The 23773-nt window shown below is 40.6% G+C and overlaps 1 protein-coding gene and 1 long non-coding RNA gene across 2 annotated transcripts in view; both read right to left on the reverse strand.

Moving 5' to 3' along the window:
• uts2r (urotensin 2 receptor) overlaps positions 1-23773 on the reverse strand; it is a 79936-nt gene that overhangs the window by 25439 nt on the left and 30724 nt on the right. The window lies entirely within an intron of this gene.
• Positions 11107-12287, reverse strand: LOC141758341 (uncharacterized). The gene is made up of 3 exons (XR_012591861.1): positions 12007-12287; positions 11733-11833; positions 11107-11585 (listed from the first exon to the last, which is right to left on the reverse strand). It is a non-coding gene; the product is annotated as an uncharacterized LOC141758341 (long non-coding RNA).

The raw sequence follows: 23773 nt of genomic DNA on the forward strand, positions 1-23773 counted from the left end.
AAGACAAAAACGGGTCTATAGTCGGTCTCAGAGGGTTAAAAAATCTGCACATCAGAAGGCGTTCTCAAAAATATCCGTTTTTTTGACCCAAAACTCTGTTTACGTGTGGACGTAAACGTAGAGGAAAATATCCATTTTTAAAAATATCTTTATACGTATAGACAGGGCCTTAAAGGTCCTATATTTGTAAAAAAAGTGAGATTTTCAGGTCTTTCATATTATAAAACAGGTTTGAGTGCTTTATAAATACTGTTACAGTATCAAAACGCTCAATAATCAGAAATACACACAGCCCGTATTCAGAAATTGCGCTTTTGAAACAAGCCGTTAGAATTTCTGTCCATTTGTGATGTCACAAATATACAATATTTAGACCATTACACGGTTTTAAAGGTAAACATTCTAAATGTGTCCCAGTTTATTTCCTGTTGCAGTGTATGTGAATAACATCAGTTGACAGGAAGTAAATATGGACCCAAACTGTTGTCTAACAACGCAATTCCATTGCAATTCCATTGCAATTCCATTGCAATTCCATTGAAATGCACTTAAACAGAGCGTTTCAGACAGAGGGTAAATACAGGTATATTCAGGCCGACAGTATGAGGAAAATAACGTGTTTTTTTAACATTACAGCATGTAAACATGTTCTAGTAGAAAAACTAAATACAAGTATGAACCTGAAAATGAGCACGATATGGGACCTTTAAGAAAAATGATTGTCTCCAATCAACCAAAACCCTATAATGTGACTAGCGACTATAAGGTCTAGACATTTCCTCTATTCTATTTCGTCTAGTTTTGTGGGATTGCTGACTGAGATCACGTCTTATCCAAGGCAATGAAAATTATGGAATATGAGTAGAAATTCCCTCCAGCTCTGACTTTCTACGAGCTTCACCGGAACCAGCGTCTGATTTGGTAACTAAAGGAAAATAAGTTCCTCACTCCTGAAAGGTTAGCCTCACCGTCAACCCAGTAATCACAGAGCTCACCCTGTGCATCCTACCATTTTTTCCACCCACTCCCTGTCCTTACTATTTATCTCTGCCGGAGTGTTTTCCTCTTTGCTGACATGTTTGTTTGTATAATTGTCTTTTTTTTTTTTTTTTTGTGGCAGTTAATTACGTAAATAACTTTTACATGAATTTGCTGTCATACAAGAAAACAATCCCTGCCATTATTTCATTGTTGAAGTATCTGGTAGATACCGTATAATGAAACAGCCTTGGCAAGCCACATGAAATAAGGGCATCCTCCCACATGAACCGATGGCATTTCCAGTTAATTATGTAGCTGCGTCAAGGTGTGTGTTGTGTGTGTAGCCTACACGTCATGATGTGTATGCAGGACTGTATCCATTAATGAAGGTCTTTCTACTGGTGACCTTGCTCTCGTCTCAAATGGCACGCTGCAATATGCTCCTCACTGATAACATTCCAGTGGTGGATGTTGTGATGTGACTTCAATGCTCGCCATCAAAAACTTCCCAGTCTATCATGGAAAGTAGTTGTTACTCAGGAAGCTGCTGAACAATGGACATTATTACAAAACATCTCCACGATGAAGATTGCTTCAGTTTCTCTTTAATCTTTCCTTTTTCTTTAAAGTCAAAATGCAGATACATTATTGCTACGATATCAGTAAACCAAGGAGTTGTTTTTTTTCTCCTCTGATAGCATTCCCCCCCATCAGTGTTCTCCGGGGCACACTTCCATGCGTTACTCCATTGACTCGTATACGTTGCATACAGAGATCTGAAGCTTGTCATTTGCAATCAGCCCCACTGGACCCATGAAAAAGAGAAAGCTAACGCTACCTAAACACAGTGTGCAGGAGTTGCTGCTGAATCTGCAGGTGTTCAAATAACATGAGAGAAATGTAACAGCGCCTGTGGCTCAGAGGTAGAGCGGTAATCAATCAGTAAGGTTGGCAGTTCAATCCCCGACTCCTCCGGTCCATATGTCGAAGTGTCCTCCTTGGGTAAGATACTGAACACCAAACTGTGTGGTGTGTTTGATTAGATCCTGATGAGCAGGTTGGCACCTTGCATGGCAGCCTCTAGAATCAGTGTGTGCATGTGTGTGTGAACGGGTGAGCGCTGACATGTAGCGTAAAGCGCTTTGAGTGGTCGGAAAACTAGAATAAACTATATAAAATAGATATAAATTAGGGTGACCATATTTTAAATTAGGGTGACCATATTTTCAAACCTCTGGCTGTGGCTCAGAGGGTAGAGCAGGTTGTCCACCAATCGGAAGGTCGGTGGTTCGATCCCCGGCTGCTCCGGGTCACATGTCGATGTGTCCTTGAGCAAGACACTTAACCCCAAATTGCTTCCGGAGGCATAGCCATCGGTGTGTGAATGAGTATTTAGATTAGATCCTGATGGGCAAAGTTGGCACCTTAGTAGCCTCTGCCATCAGTGTATGAATGTGTGTGTGAATACTGACATGTAGTGTAAAGCGCTTTGAGTGGTCGGAAGACTAGAAAAGCGCTATATAAGTCCAAGTCCATTTACATGCGCACGAGCACGCGCTAATATGCACGCCCCATAGGCATTTTCATCAAGATGGCTAACTTGGCACACCTGTGGCGCATTTAAGCAAGGAATGGGATCAAAAAGAAGGCATTATTATTATTAATATTATTATATTATTATTATACAGGCATTAGAGGCTGTGAGTGACAATCAGGACTTCACATTCACTACTTTCACCCCCTTTAATCACAGGACTATCCCCGTCATGATGCACTGACAGTTTGGGAGTCCTGTAGAGAGTTTCCCTCAGAGGAAACGTATTGTTGTCTGGGCCTACGTACATTATTTTTCAACTTGTTTTGTCTCAGGCTATTATAATTAAAATTGTGGAGCTCAGACGACATTTTGGTCAGGATGGAGACACCGTCCGGGTGAAAGACGGAACGGCCAGTCATGAGGGAGTTATAAGAGGAGTGAAATGCCTGTTGATGCGCAGAAGGAACTATGTAGAATTAAGCAAAACGGCACGTTTGATGTCCATATAAGCACGGAGGGTTCTGTGGATAAAAACTACATTTAACGTAACCAGCGGATATCTGTTGCGTCCGTGCGTAATTGTGGCTTGACCGCGCGCAACATCACTCTCTAGAGATTGCAGCGGTGCGCTGTGCTGCCTCTCTATATACTTATCTCATGCGCACACATTAATTAATGAGTGGAACATGATAAATGTCTATGAAAGTATAATATTATTAATTTAATTGTAGTGAAAACCAGGACATTTGAGTTTTTTACAGATATGTGTCGGGACTCGGAAACCGGGACTGTCCCGGACAAACTGGGACGTCTGGTCACCCTATATATAATTGCAAGTCCATTTAACATTGAGTGAGAATTGGTGCTAACTTGTTAGCAAGCTTGGTGAACTAGCTTGCACTTTGCTGGTAGAAGCTACCCACACTAGTTTGCTGGCTTCCACTTTCGCCACTCTCTGAGTGGAGTACAAACTTAAAGGGCAACTTAATTCCCCCCATTTCAGCTTGAATATGCCCCCTTCACAACAAATGCATTCAAAGGCAAAAATTGGATGCTCTGCGGCCACTGTTGCCTTGATGACCCCACCCACACTGCCCCAACTGATTTCACAGTTTTTTGTTTTTTTCCCGATTCTGAACTCTTACTTGCGCAACATAAGCTGAAATGCTGCGTACATAACCAGCGGTAGGTTCGATTTTGAGCCTGGAATGAACCTCTGTAAAACCGGGCTATTAATGATGATAAATGTTTGACAACAGGCGGAGTTGCGCTGTTTTCTGGTTGCTCCATGGCCGCTGGAGCTGGTCGTGGTCACTCTAAAAAATATGCATCTTGTCTGTTTTTGACAGAGCCACGGCGCGCTGCACAGAGTGTCTCCTTCACTGGTCGAGGGGATGCACCCAAAAGCGTCTCCTTCGCTTGGATGAAATTCCAGGCCTGCCCCCTGACCCCATTCTACACCTTCAATGACAGCTAACATGTTGTTCAGAAATGTTTGAACTGCTAGCTTAACATTAGCTCAGGAGACTAGCAGAGACAGTGGAGAGTGACAGAACAGGGGATGTGAATGAGTGGTAGGGAAGGTGTTAACATTATAAGTAAGTAAAAGTACATTTAATGTTAAAGGGATAGTTTTAGTGTTTTGAAGTGGGGTTGTATGAGGTGCTTATCCATAGTAGGTGTATTGCCTACAGTAGATGACGGTGGACGCGTCCCCCAGCAGGGAAACAGACAGGAGTACCGGCACCAGAGCAAAGCAATACAGTGCTGTGGACGGGGATGACAGCATTTTAGCCCCTTAAAAGAAAGGCTCACCTGAAAAAAATTATCTCCATTTAAGTGTACGCTATAGTTAGAATATTTTCTGATGGCGAAGAGAACTGAAAGTGAAACTTTTTGTCATCTGAGCCTGCTGGCTTTAGAGAGAGCATAGATAAATATCACTTTCAGTTCAGTTCCCCATCGGAAAAGGAGAAGGAAAGAACACCCAAACTATCCTTTTAATTTAACTTAAAAAGCACAATAGTTCCTTCCATATGCTGAATATTATAAAGTGACAGCCGTCTTAAATTGCTAGATGAAAACAAAATAAAACTAGCTGCTGTATTATTATAGTTTATGTATATTTCCTGAAGGAGAATTCAAAGTTTGACTTCAGTTTGACTTTTCCCTTTAGATTCTTACCTCTACGATTTAGACGGAACCACGTTCAATGATACAAACATTTCCTTTAGCTCTCACACATGTGGCCTCATATCACAGTCACATCTGTATGCACCCCAGTTCCTCGAGAATAGAGGCAGTGATATATCATTAACACGCCTAGTTAATAAAAGATAAAGCCTGCTGTCATTGAACTCAGCATCTTTGAAGTGGCTGACTGTGCAGATGAAGCATTGCTCCGTGCCTGGGAGACCCCGCGATGAAATTCGGCAAACAACACGCCTCTGGCTTTTGAAAGTCCTCCGCTGTCTGATGCAGCGTTACAACAATTGAGAGAAGAGAAGCCGTCCTGACGTGGAGCGGCTTCGGCATGTCACCAGATCAATGCAAAGGCACTGCGGATGACCTCATGAATAAAACCGGGGAAGAGATTGCCTGTGACACTTGCCGTAGTGCAGAACAAAGCACAACCTTTACTTCCTTTTATTCTTTCTACAATCAAAAGTTGTATGGGAAGAGTTGACAGAAGACATTCAGGAGTTAACAGGATTAAACCAGTCTACTGTAATACCATCAGATAGCTGTCACAAGCTGCTGGCAGTTTGGAACTCCAGAAAACTTTTTGAAGCTGCCGTTCCTCGCTCTGGTTGTTGCAGAGTGCACCAGCGTGGATGTTGTTGAGACTCTCTGTCATGTCACTTATGTATATCCAGCGTATGCTCAAATAACTAAAATAACTAAAGAAGAAGAAGCAGCCAGGTTACTCAGGTTAAGAAAACAACTCAAGCAAACTTATTTGCCTTGGGAAATAAAATGAAAGCACCTCATTAGAAATGATGGGAAATTGAAAATGACTGCGACAATCTCCTCTCCTCTCTGCTGGTGAAATAGATGTTGATTAGGGATGCTCATTTTGAAAAATGTTCTTAACCAATAACCGACCCTCGTTAACCGATTATTAATCGTTAACTGACAAGATTTGTGCCTCGTACCAGCTGCAGGAGCACAACAGATATTGGTTGACGGGAGTCTCCAGTTCACCGTCAGGGAGCGTTAACTTAGCAGCTACGGTGCCGCATATAGTGTCGCGGACATGCAGCCACTTTCCCAGTAAAAGTCTCCACCGCACTTTTAGTTTAGTTTAGCAGGTTGTCAGCTGTGTGTCTGCCCGGCATAACTTTAGCGAGTGGCCAACAAACAGTGTGTGTATTTGTGCTACGTTAGCAGCTCTAGCATTGCCGGAGGCTTCATGCTCGCCGCCGCACACGTAGTCTGTGTAACTTTAGCGAGTCTCAAACAGACCGTGTGTGTGTGTGTTGGCGGTGAGTCTGAGGTTGTTGGTGGCGTTCTAGCTGTGAACGTAGGTGTAGCAGTGTGTGGACAGTTTATTTGTCGGTGAATAAATGCTACGAAATTACAACTGCTGCGCTCCGCTAAAGCAAGCCAGAGACCGGAGCCGACTTCCTGTATCCTGCAACTCCGGCGTTGCCTCTTAAAGGTCACATATTATACTCCATTTAAACTAGTTATTATAGGTCTCAGACACCTCCAAACCATGTCTCTGAAGTTTTTTTTTCAAAAAAACAATCAGATCATGCATTCCAGCATGTCTCTATAACCTCTGTTTCAGCCCATTTCCAAAAGTGCTGATTTCTGTGTCTGTAGCCTCTGTCTCCTCCCACTCTGCTCTGATTGGTCAGCGTTTTCTGTCAATCAAACGTCCTCAACAACAGCGTCACCCTCCCCGCCCCCCTCGCGGCCTGAGAGCAGGGAGAGAGACGAGCTAGAATAGAGCTTATAAACCACTTTAAAGTTTATAAACCAGAAACTTCACCCAGCGCACGTTACCGGAGGAATCTGATCAGAAATCGGCGACACATGATGAACATCTGCGGTCCAGATTCCAGGTTTTCCTGACGGTTTCTCTCAGGTAAATAATACTATTTATATCTCTGTTAGTTAGCTCAGTGTTTACCTCATGCATCAACTCTGTAAACCGTAAACATACACTCTGTTTTACGTCTGTCTTTACAGATCCATCTGTGAGAAATGACCGACAGAATCATCCCAGAGGAGAGCAGACAGCTGAAAGCAGATGGGAGATACAGAGCTACATGCTACCGCTATGAGACGGTGTGTAAACACAGCGACCATCAGGGTGGAAAATAGAAGATGTGAAACAGTAGTCAGTTCATTATTTCTGCTAAAAGATAAATGTATGGAAGATCAGAGTAATGGTATATTATTTACAGTAGTAGCTGTCTCTGTGTTACCATGACTACAGACCACCGGAGCTTAGCTTACCATAGTTTACCAGAGCTGAAGACTTTCTCCTGTACCATGTTAACATAACTGCAGGTGAGATGATTACAAATGCTGTGAATAATTAATATTGTCATCGGTCTACTCAAATAAAGTTTGACTGTGAAACAGAAATGTGTTGTGTTGCTTACAAGTCACTATTTACTACCTGTATTCTGCTACATGCATGACATCAAATATATATAATATATAAATATCATCTGTTTAAACAGTGTAATTACATAAAGCCTTTGTGAAAGATCTTATATTTAGATGATGGGAGTACATGAAGCCTGTTCTGCTGGTTCTTGCAGACTAACTGTAGGAGCTACTTTGCTCAAGTTCGGTTGAGGAGGAGAGACAGTGACGCGCTGTGGGGCGGGGTCAGCTACTGAAGGTTCTGCTCTGGTTCGACCAGGAAACCCTCACGTGGCTTGCATTCTCTAATGACGTCAGAATACAAGGAAAAAAGCGAATTTTTTTTCTGCACCCATTTCCGGACAAACGGAGGAGGAGAAAAAGAGAGAGGATGGTCTTTTATGATACTATGGTGGCCTGTAGACACACTGGGGACAGATATTGATGTTTAAAAGACATGGAAAAGTGCATTTTGCATAATAGGTGACCTTTAAAACTATAAATAAATTTAAAAAAATATATATATATATATATATAAAGGGTGGGGAAAAAATTGATTCCCCTATGTATCATGATTTCTTTTTTTTTTCATGATTTTGAAATAGATTTTTTAATGGCAGAATCAATATATTTGCTTCATTTGAGTCTATGCGGATCTAGAAGGAAGTTACCGCTTTTATTGTTGTAGTCTGAGAAATGTGAAGTGATACAAAACAAACCGCAGGGAGCCGAAACGACAAAGTAGAAAACGGCAGAGGGTCTGCTGGAAAAAATGTAATGAATACTGCCTGACAATGACTGATAAATTTGACTTTATATACTGTATATATATATATATATATATATATATATATATATATATATCCCACAAAATTAATGATGCATATTTATTCCCCGTATTTTGAACCAGGGAGGTCGGGGTAGACAGGTGGGTGAAAAAAAAACACAAGACGGTAGAAGGTAACCCACGAGTTGGGAAATTCTCGCAAGATGTTTAAGGTTAGGCATTGACCTTGAATAGTTACGGTTAGGATAGGTCAGGGGTCTGCAACCTGCGGCTCCGGAGCCATATGCGACTCTTTAGCCCCTCTCCAGTGGCTCCCTGTGGGTTTTTAAAAATGCAAATGAATAACGATGCAACGGAGTATTAGGGCATCATTGAGGGAAAAAAATATATCTGAGATTTCGGGAATAAAGTCATAATATTACGAGAATAAAGTCATAGGTTTCCGAGAAAAAAAAGTGGTAGTATTATAATAATAATAATAATAGTATGACTTTATTTTCATAATATTACAACTTTTTTTCTCTTAAAGTTATGACTTTATTCTCGTAATAATTACAACTTTTTTTCTCCTAAAGTTATGACTTTATTCTAGTAATATTACGACTTTTTTCTCGTAAACTTCTGACTTTATCTCGTAATATTATGACTTTTTTCTTGTAAAGTTATGAATTTATTCTCGTAATATTCCGACTTTTTTCTCTCGTAAAATTATAACTTTATTCTCCTAATATTACGACTTCTTTTCTAGTAAAGTTATGACTTTCTTCTGGTAAAATTACAACTTTTTTCCCGTAATATTATGACTTTATTCTGGAAATCTCAGATTTGTTCCTCAATGTTACCCTATTACTTTGTCGTTCATTTGCACTTGGGCTATACTATATACTTAGCCTAAAGTGGCTATTTTGATAGTAAAGGTTGCTGACCCCTGGTCTAGGTCGTTGGGCAGTGGGTACCGCTAGAGTTTTGCCAGATTTCCCAATTTTCGGGTTACCTTTTAGACAAAACCACTTTTGCCCAGAAGGCCGGTGTTCGTGTCCCGTGTGAAATCAGAGTTACATTGGAGTTAGTTGAAGGCCCGGTTTGTCACATATTGTTGCTAAAGGGTGCCTCCGTGCATCGGTTTCCGATGCCGAGGGGCGCTGACCAAACGGTGGTATTTGACAAGTTGGGAGTGAGAACAGGTTGATGGAGGTGGTAACAAAAAAAGGTACCAGGTACTATCCACAATATTTGCTCATGGAAGACCAAAAATGAGTCAAGTTGAACATTTAAACAAACATTTATTTAGGTTTTTCTCTTTAACGTGTCACCTGTCTATAGGTATAAATGGAATCACATACAATTATACATATTATCACGAGATTTCCTTCACCTTTTGTAGCTTCGGCGTTTTATTCTGACTCGTCAGCCCTGAGCATTAGACAGGAGAAGAGGTGATTTGTTAGTCTTGTTAAGGTGGAAACATGGACAACCAGGGAAAGGAAAGGGTCCCAGAGATGTCCCATCGGCCTTAAACGCACCCTACTCGGGGTCTCAGGCCTTCCTTTAGATCATAATTCAAGCAGTTAGACACCCATCATGTGCACCCAACCGGACGTAGTCGCATGTGTCTACTTCCTCTAACTTCTCCAAGGTGGTCTCTAGCTCTCCTGTCAGCTCCGTTCTCTTTATCCATCCATGGTCAGCTCCATCGGGGCCGTTTGAATGAATTTAACATAGATGTCAGTATGTGGGTGCTCTACAGTTGTAGCGTCATCAGATTTGACCACAGAGATGAAAGCGACGGCCGGCTCGACCGTAACGTTACCGCGATACGATAATGTTTCCTGTCCATGACAGAGTTAGCATGTAGCTTTAGCCGTGATGTCTAGCTCTGCTTTTCCTGTCAATGTGTGAAACCCAAAGTGTTTCCATCCTTTACTGAATGTGTAGTGTTTACCACGCTGGATTTAAACATGTGAGGGTGAAGGTCGTATCCACGCGGACCCGCTGCCGTTTTCTGCTTTTTTGTTTCGGCTCGCTTCGGCCGACTGTGGTTTGTCTTGGTTTAAACCAGGGTCAGCAATCCAGTGGCTCTCTGTGGATTTTTAAAAATGGAAATGAATAACTTTTTTTTTGTTTACATTTTCTTTTTTATTTATCATTGTTGTAGGTCTACGGTACGACGGTACAACGGAGTATTAGGGCCACATTGAGGTTTACGTGAAAAAGTCGTAATATTACAAAAATAAAGTCAAAGGTTTACGAGAAAAAAGTAGTAATATTATGAGAATAAAGTCATAATATTATAAAGTAGTGATTTTACATGTTATTTTCTTTTTTTCTCTTAATATTACAACTTTTTTTCTTGTTAAGTTCTGACTTTATTTTCGTAATATTATGACTTTATTCTGGAAATCTCAGATTCTCAAATGTTTTGCGGCTCCAGACAGATTTTTCTTTCTCTTTTTTACTAAAATGTCTCTTTTTTTTTAAAGTTATTTTTTTGGAGAGATTTTTCAAGCATTTTATTGATAGGACAGTGGATAGAGTGTTGGAAAGGGGGAGAGAGAGGAATGACATGCGGAAAGGACCACAGGCCGGATTCGAACCCGGGTCCACCGCTGCTAGGACACAGCCTTGGCAATATATGGGCGCTCGCTCTACCGACTCCGCAAAAGCTGGGGAACAATAGTGTGGGTGGGCGGGGGAAGAAGGTGGAAAAAGGGGGAGAAAGGGAGGAGAGGAAAAGAGGAGGAAAAGAGAGGAAAAGAAAGAAAAAGAGAGAAAGAGAGAAGAAAACACAATTCTGTAGCTCTTATTTTCACCCACATGGTGTTTTGAAGTCTTTATACACCATAGTATTTTTGTTAAAGAATAAAAACATTATTTTTTGTGCTTTTCGGGGGGAACAATACATGTCCACTTGAGAGGCAGTTCGAATCTCGTCTCCGGCAGGGTCGAAGTTTATAATATGCAGTAAAAAATAGTTTGTGTTGCTCGTGTAAACTTGAATTGACTCAAGATATAATTTTAATGCAAGACTTGTGCACTGCAACTAATACGTTAATATTGAAAATCGTTGAGGTTTCCTTATACAGTCATATAACTGGTAGATTACTACAGATAACAAATATACAAAACATTATCATCCATGATGATGTTTTGCATTATTATAATAATAATAATAATAATAATATATTAGATTTATATAGCGCTTTTTAGTAATCTCAAAGACGCTTAATATTATTGCATACATCCTCCTTATGACTGATTAATGAACTGTTAGGCAAGATAGGTCAAAATGTTAGTAGAATAAATCATAATGTACTGGAGAATAGTTGAGCAATATTGGGATGGACTTGCTGTGTGTAATTAATTAAAAAAATAACCATAGGAATACACATGAATTGAGACAGTAATGATATTAAAGCTTTAACTTTATTGTCTTTGGGCCTGGAACACGTGAAACAACAAGAACAAATAATTTGAAGAAGATAATACTATTCTTAATGTTTGTCATTGGGTCTGATTCCCTGCAACATCAGACAGAATGATTTACAGCACACAGATTCACCAGAAACTCCTTCAGCTCAGACTCCAGCGGGGCCTCCGGCAGTGACCAGCCCACTGTAGATTGCTGGGCCCTCTGTCAACGTCCAGCAGGTTTTGCTACAGGGCCACAATTGTGCTTCCCTTATAAAGAAACATGAAAAGAACAACAGAGACTGAATATTTATTCACACAACAGGCTTATGTGAGTAATTAATGAAATGAAAACAACAACATTGTCTTATTCTTTTTGGACTAAGCATGGTATTCCAAATTACAGATATTACTAACCTGCTGGTTGCTGAGAGTCATGGAGGTCTGTGTCCTCAGTTCTACCAGGTGCTCTGCAAGGCTGTCAACCCGATCCGTACCTGGCACACCATGCCCGTCCCCTAAACATACAATTTGTCATCAGTAAGCAAATAAACAGGATAAACTGCTGTGAAATTACACTACATGTAACATATAGTGTCTTAATGTCCGTATGCTGTCTGTTGTATGTTAAATAGATTCGACCCAACTGTTACTATTGCTTTGTTGTGAGGTTTATGTAAACATTACTTACCAACTGTATTTCTGCCACCTGAGACACCAGGTGAGGATTCAGACTGGACTGCAGGCTGAGCTTCTGGGGCAGAGGATACAGGATGACTGACAGCCTGTAGAAGTCTAAACAGACATTGAAATAAAACTTATATGTAGAAACAATTTCACACATATGATAATTATGTTTCTTTTACCTTGAAAAACCTTACAAACTACAGTCATGTTTATATAACTTAAGTATGAACGTTTAATATAACGTTTATGATCATATAATCATTAATCATGAACATTAATATAACACAGCAGTTATCTGACAGTTACCTGTCTGAGCTAAAAACAGTGATTGTGATAGTAAACTTTGTTTCACAACGTTAAGAAGCTAATACAGCAGCAGTCATACTGTATATGTATCTATAGCTTTAGTATTAACATAACGTTTATGATCATATAATCATTAATATAACACCATCTTACAGTTACCTGTCTGAGCTAAAAGAAGTGACTGTGGTAGTTTAACAACGCTGAGGAGCTCATACAGTAGGAGTAACGTTACCGCTATGTAACTGTAACTGTAACGTAGCCTCAGCATAATGATCAGAGCTCTGAACAGATGATAAAGTGATTGATAACTTATTCACCAAGTCTAGCTAACATAATTAAAGCCAGGCTAGCTTAGACAGAGTAACATTACAAACCTATTCATTGATTTCACAGCGACTCTTAATCAGCCCACATTAAAAAACGCCAGAAAGCTAAAACACGTTTAATCCGTATTGTCTAAGAGAACCCAATATCACTGTTACGTAATGTTAATAATGACATTTACCTGTCTGTAGCTGAATATAATGTTAATAATGACATTTACCTGTCTGTAGCTGAATAGGCGTTTCTGCGACGACGGCAGTGAATAGTTTAAAAGTCCCTCCTCCGCATCGCGTCCGCTGGGACGGCTGTGATTGGCTATTCAAAAATGGATGACGTGGCGGAGATCAGCCACACGATTCGTTGCCTGAAAATGGAATCCAGAGCTCCGATTGGCTGTATCCGCGGTGAAAATGGATGACGTCGGTATTGAAAATGGATGACGTCGGCAGTGAAAATGGAAAGCCGCCACATGATTTGTCTAGAGAAAATGGAAATCCTGGAAGCTGATTGGTCGGCAGACCCACTCTATCCCTCTCCCGCTACCGCAAACCAGCCGCCCTAAAATGTCTCTTTTGATAGTAAAGGTTGCCGACCCCTGGTTTAGACGGATACAGAACAGATATAAAGTCATGTTACTCAGACTACAACAATAAAAGTGGTAACTTCCTTCTATCTCCACATGGACTCAAATGGAGCAAATATATAGATTTTGGCATTAAAAAATGTATTTCAAAGTCACGATACATTGGTAAATCGATTTTTTTCCCCCACCCCTAGTACAAGCGACTGGATGTAATGCTGACAATTTCATGCTGACAACTTAAATGTGTGTGTGCCTGAATGTGGTGAGCATCTGCACCGTGTTCACGTTTGTTTGTGTGTTTTTGGCTCCATGTTAAAGCTGCGGGTAGCTGGGAAAAGTACCCCATTAAGCAAATTGCGATGTCCGCCCCACCACCTTCACCCTGTGTGATTGTAATAAGCCCTCCATCTGTCTACCATCCGTCGTCCCCCCTACTGCGTACCCATATTTCAATAGGCTCGGTCCACTTCTCGCATGTGGCCCCATCATGCCCAACTGCTTCGATTCACAATCTAATCCCAATGGGTAATCTATTTACCTGCGTGAGTTGAAGACCAGGCAGGATGTTTATGAGATTTTCCTCATGCCCGGGTTGACGACAGGAATGTTTAGCTGCAATGCAGCATCTGCATGGCCATAATTGAGACGCAACGCGCCGCATGCCAACGGATTCATTTATATGCAAAGTTTGTGGCGCCCAATGCATCGAGTCTGATTCCGAGTAATCCACAGTGTCAGGGAGTTATTGCTGTAATCAGGCCCCATAAAGACTTTTAATCTCCGAAAGGCCCTGAACTCTGAAGGGGCCCTGCTGGCTCAGCAGGCGAAGGTGTGCAGGATGTACTTGAAATGTCCTTTCAATTATGGCTCACGCTCTGTGTTGAATGTCATTCCCTCTCCCTGTCACTTGCTGCTGTATGGCATCTAATGGAGCAGCAGAAAAGCCAGAAAGTAGATAAAAACATAATAAGGGATTAAAATGTGCTACATTTAAATCTCGGATTGCATAGCTCCTATAACTCAAGTGCATTTTAACAGCCATTGGCCATTAGTGTTCTGGCTCCTTTGTGCCTTTTTCTGTAATTCACAGTTGGCTGTTTATCTCTGTTTTTATGAAGTGAGACTTGTAAATTTTACGTTCGGCTGTGGCTCACTTCAAAAAGCGACTTTCATCTTAATGTGGCGACCCCAGTTCTAGAAAGGTTATAGAAGAGAAATGAGCCGCGACTCGGAGATGAATGGCCTCTTCACTGAACCACAACTTCAGAGGCGATGTCATGTGGGTTAAAAATGCCTCTGGACTCCCAAGAGTAAAGAAACCTCCATGTTTTTGGACCAAATGATACAGCTCTTTGGAGTTCAGACCAAGGAGAATCCAATGATGTCACCAAATGCACCAGTAGTCTGTTACTTAACTTATAATAAACTAAGCCGGTCCACATGAAATACCTACAGAAAGTAACAGAGCAGATCTATGGTACCCAGATTTGATGGATTGTCTTGAAATTTGCGACACATATTCAAGGTTCCTAGTGGATAAATTCTGATAACTTTGTTGATCTCATGACTTTACATTTAGCGCCATCAGCAGGTCAAAAATTTCAATTTGCCAAATCCTTTGCTTTATTCCCATCAGCCTCAGGTGTGCTCTGTGTTTAGCAAATATTAGGATGCTAACAGACTAAAAAGCAAGATGGCCAACTGGGTGAAAATGACCTGCTAAACATTCCGAATGATAGCATTTTCACTGTGAGCGTGTTAGCATGCTGAAATTAGCATATAGTTCAGTCTCACGGAACTGCTAGCGTTGCTGCAAACTGGTCGTGTCTAGAAGGTAACCAGAGAGTTGAGAAAACTCTCTCTCGGTTAAGATTAGGCATCGATCTCGAATAGTTAAAGGAACAGTGTGTAACATTTAGGGGGATCTATTTGCAAAAATAAAATATAAATTCTTTTTAACGCCACTAATTTCTTTAAAGGGACTGTTTGTAACTTTTTAAGCGTATAAATGTACCGGGTCGGGACACATGCGCGCCCGCTGTACTTTCCTCCTCTGCCTGCTCGCCTTCACTCAGACAGCCGCTCACTACAAACTGCAGAATAGTTAGTTTAGCTCTGAGAATATCTAGTGAATGTACAGTGGACGTTTGTGCAGAAATAAATTCTGCAGCTCCTCCAGACCAACGGAGGTTTTCCGTGTCTTGTGAAGTGACGGGGCTCCGCAAAGAGAAACGTTACTGTCTCGTTACCGACCGGGTGCCGGTGTCTCCCTGCTCTCTCCGGCTGCGGGCGGAGGGAGACGAGTTTCTCGCTGCGGAGCCCCGCTGCCTGCGGTGAGGCAGGAGAAGCAAACACAGCATCAGAAGTGATTCATGGAGAGACCTTCGTATGGTCAGCTAACATTACTGCCAAGCAGCTGAAATATAGAGTGATATTAGTGACTTTAGTTGATTTCGAGGCCACAAGTGTCGCTGTTAACAAGCAATTCTGAAAGTTACAAATAGTCCCTTTAACGCATTAACACAACTTAAGTTTTTGTTGTTATATAGTGCTCAATTTTAAAGCTAGAGTGAAAATACTGGCATCATATCAAACTACAAAACCTGAGGAATCCATTGGTACCAACTTTGTCATACTAGCTCGTCTCGAAAGAGGCTAAATAACGCTCCAACTCGCGCTAAATTTTGGCGAGGAAAAACTGGTGGCTTATGATAATCACATGCAGTTTGAGGGCAAGTCATAGTCAAGTCAGCACACTGACACACTGACAGCTGTTCTTGCCTGTCGGGCTTCAGTTTGCCACGTGAGCATATTTTCCAGGCTTAATGCAGTACCGGTGAGGGTTTCTGGACAATATTTGTCATTGTTTTGTGTTGTTAATTGATTTCTAATAATACATACATTTGCATAAAGCAAGAATATTTGCCCACTCCCATGTTGATTAGAGTGTTAAATACTTGACAAATCTCCCTTTAAGGTGCATTTTGAACACATAAAAATGTTAGATTAATGGCGATTGAATATTTAATCGATTAACAGTCCTACTAAATTGTTATTCCTTGTTTTCATATTCAAATGAAATACTGACGGTGGGATTTGAGACTTCCCTGAGTGCATTTAGGATTTATTTGTGTGTGCGCCTGTAGTAGACAAAGCGCGTGTTACCATACGAGCCATTTACTCTTGTCTCTAGGAAGCCCTCTGTTTGTATTTGTAGACGTGGCATACTGATTGCATCTGTGGCCTTCTCCGAGTAAATGAGACTCACAGGACAATTAGTCTGCGAGAACCATCGGTTAGAGACATTTAATCTCCGACTTTGATGGATGCTAAACATTAAAATATTCAGCATTATAAATCATCCGGATCTAACCCTGTGGGCGCTCCTTCTTAGCTTTCGTTAGGAGTTTTAGACATTTATTTCTCTAGTTACAGGATCTAGACTCCGCCAGATATCCTTATTTCATCCCTCACCACTTCAAATGTCTCGATTATTCCCCCGTCTCTCTCTGTTGCTTCCTCCATCTGTCTTTAGCTCTCCACTTTGCTGGCTTAGTACGCTTGCGAGTGTGTTTTATGAGCTTAACAGGTCCACGCGAGGGGCCTGCAGTCTGCTCAGACATCATTTGTCTTTTCCCAGATTGGCTCCAGCTCCATCTATCATTGTTGCCTTTCTGCAGCTATTCATGTCAAAATTAAAAGAGTGTGTGAAATAGAAAAAGTCTGTTTGAGTGTGTGTTTGTTCCACATATCCCTCCAACATCCCAAACAACCTCAGGATTGGTTCAGGTGAAAAGCACTACAGTAAAAACCCTAAGCTTTCCTGCCCTGTTGTGAGCTCACTGCCCTGCCCTCCAAAGCTACTGGAATCTCCCTTAACCTTGTATTTTCTTACCTACCGACCATATATAGTGTTCATTATCAGCACCTCCCACTGCTGTATCAGCCTGGTCATGTTAGGTAATGTTTCAAGAGAAACACATATTTCTCCCTGATTATGTTTGTTTTTGATGTATCACAAATACGTTTCTAATCAAAGTCTGCGGAAGTCCGCGCAGGGAGGAGGTTAAGGGTGGAGGTTTAGTCAACGTTCAATTTGTTTACATCCGTTAGCTTAAATAACTAACATATATACTTATTTCAAGACAATCTATAATGTTTTTACAAGACCTAACCAAGTAGTTTTGTTCCATTTTTGGGTAACACGTCATTTTACAGGTCCAAAAATGTCACGGTAATTAGGTGATAATTAGCAAGTAACCTATTTGAAAATTCTTTGTAATTACTGCCAAATTACCCCAATATTTACCTCATCGAAAATTACTTTATTATACACATTAGTTAATAATTATATGCTAAAATAGCATATACTCATTAAAATAGTGCCCTTAGGCTTGAGAAGTGGCCATTGTGTGACTTGTCTACACAAATGTAACCTGGTAAGTAATATCATGATTCCGGGAAGAAGACATTTCAAAGAAGTTATTAGCTAATTATCATGTATTTATCAGCAGAAATGGAAATAAAGCATATTAATTAACTTTGTATTCTTTTCCTTGAAATGTATTAAATAAATTGCCAGTTATTAGGAAATAGCGTAATAGAATTATTAAGTAATGTTTATAATAAAGTATTTTTTGATACATTTTGAGGTAAATATTGGGGTAATTTGGCAGTAATTCCAAAGAAATTTCAAGTAGGTTACTTGCTAATTATCACCTAATTACCATGAAATTTGCGGACCTGTAAAATGAAGTGTTGCCCATTTTTGTTTTGTTGTTGTCAGAAGAATGGGCAGTCCCCGGCTTTGCGATCCCCTGACTTTTTATCTGGTGCCATCATCAGGTTTAAAGCTGCACTAATGAATGGGGTTGAAATGACTCAGGCTGTTCTCATACACCATTCATAGCTATACCTACGAAAAAGTAACGTACTGCAATTCATATCTATCTCACAAAATCAATTTGTAAGTAATCCACATAATTGTGAACCAGGAAAACTAAAGAGTGACGACCTCCGACACAGGAGTGGGCTTGAATTTGAATGGAACACTGAGCAACTTAGGAGAACGCCGCCTCTGAGACCCACGCCTCCTTCTGGGAGATCCAACCCCTAGCATGACATCTGGCTCGAAGCTAGTGTCCTGGATGCCAGCATGGCGAGGAGCAGACTGGAAACTCAGTGGGCCTCCCAGGGCAAGGCGGGTTCCCAAGAACAGATCCGGGGCTGATGCTAGCCTAGAGCTAACTGACTGCTGGGGCATGGGCCGGAAGCTCAGGAAGCCAACGCCAACAGCCTGGAGTGGAGAATGGTGACCCGTAGGCAGGGAGACCTGATGGGTGAGCATGAACTGGTTTAGTCTTTTTGTCACAATGTCTAATTGGGGCACAAAATGGCTCACCCATGGCTTCTCCTTAAAATATAGTCTCTGTTCAGCAAGCTGTTCCAAGATGGGACTCCAAGCCTCAGAACCAGCAGAAAAGAGTCTTTCCACAGTCCTTTCAAACTTATCAACCTTCAAAAAAAACATTTGCAGCTCTGCTGGGTCCATCTTACAGGTCGGTTCGTTCTGTTGTGTGGTGAGTTTTTATAGTGAACCCAAACGCAGAGTAAACAAGCAGGACGGAAGTTTTTAAATAAAAGCGAGCTTTAATTAAGCTGACAAATCCAAAAAAAACACAAAACAAGGAGGGGAACAAAGTACAAAGAAAACATACCAAAAATCAAACCGAGAACAAACAAAACTACAAACCAGAGGATACGAGAACCCGGGCAGGAGGAACACTAGGACCAAAGCTGGAGGAAACAATGAACACGGATGACAAGGTAGACGGGACTGGGGTGACAAGACGAACCGACAAGGACAGAGGGGAAACACACAGGCTTAAGTAACAGACAAGATTACACACAGGTGAAACAAATCAGGGCGGGGCAGACAATCAACAAAAGGCGGGAAAACAAACAAAGGAGGGAAGTAAAACCAGACAAGACACAGGAGGAGTGAACTACCAAAATAAAACAGGAAACACCGGAAATATATACAAATAAACCAAATCCAAAATCACAAAAGTAAATAATAAGAGCTGGCACAGCCAGAACATGACAAACACGACTCCAAATGAATGCTAATGTTGTTTTTTTCAATTGTTTGCTAGCACGTTTGACCAATCAACTTTACAAGGTGGTAATAGGTCAATGGTGTGTTGCTCCGCTTAATAAAAATAAATGCAGCTTTAAGGAATACTTTGGTTTATGACCAAATACCTGAAAAACTTTCCCATGTCCCATCATGCTAAACTAAGATGGTGTACAAGGTAAACGTCATACCTGCTAAAGCATGTTGCATGGCAACCACTACCATTTTTCCATTTATTTCACTTCAGTCTTGTTAAACAGCCATAGGTTACTGTAATTATGCTACTTAATGGGATATTTTGAAGTGGGATTGTATGAGGTTCTTATCCATAATAGGTGTATTACTTACAGTAGATGACGGTTGGCACGCCCCCAGTTTAGAGAAACAGACAGGAGCACCAACACCGGAGCAAAGCTGTGGACACGGACGGCAGAAAAATTTATTTTAGCCACTTAAAAGAAAGGCTCACCTAAAAAAAAAAATGATATCCGTTTAAGTGTACGCTATATTTATAATATTTTCACCGCTTCATCTTGCCGTCAGATAGCCCTTTCCTTCTCCTTTCCGACGGGGAACTGAACTGAAAGTGAAACGTATCTATGCTCTCTTGCTCTTGGAAAAGGCTGTCTGACGGCAACATAAAGCGGTGAAAATATTCTAAATATATATTATGGATAGTAAATGTGTTGCTTACAGTAGACAACGGTTGGTGTACCACCAGTGTACCGACACCAGAGCAAAGCAATACAGAAAAACGTATTTTAGCCACCTATAAAAAAGGCTTACCTAAAAAATTTATATCCGTTTAAGTGTACGCTATACTTAGAATATTTTCACCGCTTTATGTTGCCGTCAGACCGCCCTTTCCTTCTCCTTTCCGACGGGGAACTGAACTGAAAGTGAAATTTATCTATGCTCTCTCCAAAGCCAGCAGGCTCAGATGACAAAAAGTTTCACTTTCAGTTCTCTTTGCCATCAGAAAATATTCTAAATATAGCGTACACTTAAACGGATATAAATTTTTTTAGGCGAGCCTTTATTTTAGGTGGCTAAAATACGTTTTGCTGCCGTCCCCGTCCACAGTACTGTATTGCTTTGCTCCTGGGCCGGTGCGCCTGTCTGTTTCCCTGCTGGGGGACGCACCCACCGTCATCTAGTGTAGGCAATACACCTACTCTGGATAAGTTCTTCATACAACCGCACTTCAAAACACACAAACTATCCCTTTAAAATACTGCAAATGTCTGATGTTTTTTTTGTTTAAAATGCAACAATGGATTTTCCATGTTGCCTCCGTGAAAGCTGATTTGCTGTTGAACTCATAATTCAAAATAGAAATAAACATCATGTCCCGACCTGCTCTGCTTGCACTGCTGTTACCTCGGGGACACCGGTGGTGTCGTATTGGGTCAAAGAGTACATATAACGCCGTACAGTACACTCAGCATCCCTCTAATTAGGCATGTCTACTAATTTATTCAAACAGCTCAAACGCCCAGACAGTGACTCATGTATAAATAAGGCATGAGTTTGAAAAATGCAGACAGTGCAGAGAAGCTGGGAAGGCATTGATTTTTGGCACGGACCAAGTTCACAAATTGGAATGCGATTTTGGCAAGGGTGCAGATATGCTCACAAGATGATTCGGCAATAACAAGAGAAACACACGTGAACGAATCCTGCTGAATCAGGTAAATGTCTGAATACATGTTATGCAATCCAGCAAAATCAGCATGTATTTTAAAATGCTATCATAGATTATGTATGTATTAGCATACACTGATGAGATGGAAAATGAAAAAAAAGACTCATGTCACGTTGAAATTGTCCTTATGGGACTGGGGAATTGGCTGCTGCCTCACAGAGAAACAAATATCCCCGGGCTGCAGCCCTGTTAACAAAATGCCTCGCTGATGACAGCGTGAAAAAGAATGCTAAGATTTAGGCCAATACGGAGACCACAAGTAATCAGCAACAACATGTCAGGACAAAGATGACGTGCAGAGAAGTAGTTCAACACAAAGCTTATCAATTTGACTAGTCAAAACTGAATTACAGATATCGCTAACTGTTGTTTTGAGTCAGAATGTTATAGATATGTAATTACGACCAGTCTAAATGCCGTTGTAGATATCTCTAATGTTAATTCCGGATAGTCAAGCTTAGCTAATAGATGTTAAAACGGCTTGCCACACAATGCATGCTTTTTCACCCTTGTAGAACCAGGCCTGAAAGCGTGCAGTAGGCCCTGACTCACTCAGTCAGTCAGTCAGTCAGTAAGAGAAACAGATCTCAGTCAGATGTACAACTTCCAGAAAAATATTTTTTTAGTGCTTTAAAATGTAAAAAACCTGAAAATCTCACTTTTTACAATATGGGACCTTTAAGCCCAACCATGACATTTTTCCTTACCTTAAAGGTCCTATTTTGTAAAAAGTGTGATTTTCATGTCTTTTTTATTATAAAGCAGGTTTAAGTGCTATATAAATACTGTTAAACTATCAAAACGCTCAATATACGGAGAAATACACACAACCCGTATTCAGAAATTGTGCGTTTGAAACAAGCCGTTAGGATTTCTGTCAATTTGTGATGTCACAAATATACAATTCATAGATTATTACACGGTTTTAAACATAAACATTCTAAATGTGTCCCAGTTTATTTCCTGTTGCAGTGTATGTAAATAACATCAGCTGAAAGGAAGTAAAGATGGACCCAAACTGTTGCCTAGCAACGCAATTCAGTAGCAATTCTGTTGAAATGCATTAAAACGGAGCGTTTCAGACAGAGGGTAAATAAAGGTATATTCAGGCAGACAGTATGAGGGAAATAATGTGTTTTTTGAACATTACAGCATGTAAACATGTTCTAGTAGAAACACAAAATACAAGTATGAACCTGAAAATGAGCATGATATGGGACCTTTGACTAAGTGTTCTTTTTGCCTGGTGGTTTTCTTGCCTAAACTTAACTGCAGACCTTTTTGCATTGTGTACAAATGACACCTAAAAAAGGCTAAAATGTGTACTTATGACATGGGGGATTGTCTATGTAATGTTGTGGTGTTTATACGCCTATTCTGTGAGACTGGGTTGCCCTGTGCAACAGTTCCAGCACCTGTATGCCTCAAGGTGTCCAGTTCCTGTCCTACATGATACTAACAAGGTAAACTTGTTAGTGGTTACCCGTGCTTTTGGCTCAGCACCGATAGCATTGCGCTCCCACCGGAAACTTAAATCATGACTGTGTACACACATTTAGAGTGCTTACTAAAAGCAGCAGCATCTCATCAAGCCTCAAAGGACAATCTCTTAAATCCAGATTAAACTGTGTAAATGTTTCCATTTGACACTCAGCATACTGACAATATTGGATGTTCCCAAGTGATGGATCACTTGATCCCTTTTGTTTGCTGACTAAAGGTGACACAGCAAGGGCGAGGCTATATTTGTATTCTGTCTCCGAGGTGTAAACACATCACTAAACTGGAGGATTACAGCATATTCAACTATTGGAGATAGCCGCATGATGCAAAGGAGGTAAATAAGGGAAGTGTGAAAAGGACAGAGATAGAGCATAGGGGGCAAAACGAAAGAGTACAAAAAGGATTAAATACAAAAATAATGAACTCAATGTTGCATTAACATGTTAAGGTTAAATGTTAAGGTTGTGGTCCAGGTGCACCTTTTTAAATTATTTATCCTGGCCTCTTTTAGTTATTGATGGTGGAGTCATATTATTTAAAATAGTTAAAGGGGAAGTACACCAATTTTCAAAATGCATACATGTTATTCCTATGGTCTACAGTCCAACCATGTCGTACAAGCTTGCTGCAAAGGAGGCTAAATAACGCTCCAAAGTTAAAGGTCCATATTGTAAAAAGTGAGATTCTCATATCTTTTATATCATAAAGCAGGTTAAAGTGATATATAAATACTGTGAAAGTATCAAAACACTCAATCCATGGAGAAATACACGCAGACCGTATTCAGAAACTGTGTGTTTGAAACAAGCCGTTAGGATTTCTGTCCATTTGAGATGTCACAAATCTACAATATTTAGACCATTTCACAGTTTTAAACGTAAACATTCTAAATGTGTCCCAGTTTATTTCCTGTTGCAGTTAATGTGACATCAGCTGACAGGATGTAAACATGGACCCAAACTGTTTCCTAGCAACGCAATTCTGTTGCCATTCCGTTCAAATGCGCTAAAATGGAGCGTTTCAGACAGAGCATGAATACAGGTATATTCAGGCTGACAGTATGAGAAAAATAATGTGTTTTTTTTTAACATTAAAGCATGTAAACATGTTCTATTAGAAACCCAAAATACAAACATGAACCTGAAAAATGAGCATGTAATGTCCCCTTTAACTCCACTCCAAAAACTGGCATGGCCATTTTCGAAGGGGTCCCC

This window comes from Sebastes fasciatus, chromosome 20, assembly GCF_043250625.1.
Source record: "Sebastes fasciatus isolate fSebFas1 chromosome 20, fSebFas1.pri, whole genome shotgun sequence".
Taxonomy (NCBI): Eukaryota; Metazoa; Chordata; class Actinopteri; order Perciformes; family Sebastidae; genus Sebastes; species Sebastes fasciatus.